The sequence below is a fragment of the Bison bison genome, unplaced genomic scaffold, assembly GCF_000754665.1.
Source record: "Bison bison bison isolate TAMUID 2011002044 unplaced genomic scaffold, Bison_UMD1.0 scf7180017864089, whole genome shotgun sequence".
Taxonomy (NCBI): Eukaryota; Metazoa; Chordata; class Mammalia; order Artiodactyla; family Bovidae; genus Bison; species Bison bison.
This window is the reverse complement of record NW_011494661.1, coordinates 1,076,642-1,078,118: the sequence shown is the minus strand read 5'-3', so window position 1 is coordinate 1,078,118 and position 1,477 is coordinate 1,076,642. Positions and strand designations below refer to the sequence as shown.

Genomic DNA, 1,477 nt, shown 5'->3' with positions numbered 1-1,477 from the left:
TCTGCCTTCCTTTCTCCCCTGACCTGCCTGCGGTTCAGATGGAGGAAGCTGATGACTGGCTTCGCTACGGCAACCCCTGGGAGAAGGCCCGTCCTGAGTTCACGCTGCCGGTGCACTTCTATGGCCGAGTGGAACACACCAGCCAGGGGGCCAAGTGGGTGGACACACAGGTGAGGGGGAAGCCAGGGAGCAGGGGAAGATCTAGTGAGGCGGAGGGGAGGAGGAGTGGAGGTTCTGGAGGAAACAGAGAGAAGCAAAGGAAGAGCCTGGAAGCTACTGGGCCGAGTGCTATTTTATACCGGAGGCCACTGAGCTCAGAGGAGTTAAGTGACTTACTTGAGGTCACACAGCTGGAACCCAGAGAGGCTGGAGACAGGGTTACAGGGGAGCCAGACCACATGAAGAGCTGGGAGGAGGAGAGACACTGCCCTGCTCTACCACTGCTCCTCACTGCCCAAAATAATCACAGAGTCTCGGCTCCCCTGCATATTTGAGCTGGGGGCTTGATGGGAAATAAACCAACAGCCCAAAAGGGGGATAGGAGAGAAAACTAAAGCCTGGGAAGGGCAACTGACATGTTCAAGGTCATAGAGCAGGTTGGTGGGAGCCTACCGCTAAACCAGGTGTCCAAACCCCAGCTCCGCCACCAGTCCTTTTGCTGTGGCTGCAGCTCACCGGCCTCCAGATGGCTGCACAGCAACCTCGAGGCTTTCAGAACCCAGAGTTTGTTCCGCTGTCATCCACGCTAAGGTCTGGCAGGGCTCTGGCTGCCCTCCTAGCTGTATGCTCTTGGGCCAGTCCCTTCCCTCTCTGAGCTGCAGCATTTGCTCTGCTCCAGTCAGAGGCTACTTAATGCTGGGGAAGGAGGTGTGGGTGCACCCCTTTCTCCGTGGTAGCTGGCAGTTATTTGCAGCAATTATTGATGTTTGTGGGCTTTGGTGGCTTAGCAGTAAAGACTGCTTGCAATGCAGGAGAATGGGTTCGATCCCTGCATTGGGAAGATCCCCTGGAGGACGGTATGGCAACCCACTCCAGTATTCTTGCCTGGACAGAGCATGGACAGAGGAGCCTGGCAGGATACAGTCCATAGGGTCACAAAAAGTTGGACATAAATGAGCAACTTAGCATTCAGCGTGCATGCACATTGATGTTTGCTAATTGTGGGAGGTGGGGCCAGCATTAGTCACTGCTAATTAGCCCTGTGGTTAACCTTTGGATGGACTTGACCTCTATGACCCCCTCAGCCAGGCCCCATGATCTCCCAGTCCTTCCAGGAGTCCAGAATGTTCTCTAGATTATGCCTAGGCCAGGTGGCCAGTGCATCTCCACCATGGCAGAGTGGCCACCAACAGAGGCCCACCTTGGTCTCAGCTCATCCCTGCCTCCTCCTGGAATCCTCACAACAGCCCAGCAAGGGGGGCCGGTGGGGGTGTGGGGAGGCACCGGGATGTCCTCTTTTTATGGCCGAGGCCCAGAG

General features: G+C 56.1%; 1 protein-coding gene across 1 annotated transcript in view; it reads left to right on the top strand.

Moving 5' to 3' along the window:
- Positions 1-1,477, top strand: part of PYGM (phosphorylase, glycogen, muscle) — a 12,940-nt gene that overhangs the window by 4,027 nt on the left and 7,436 nt on the right. The gene's annotated exons all lie outside the window — the stretch shown is intronic.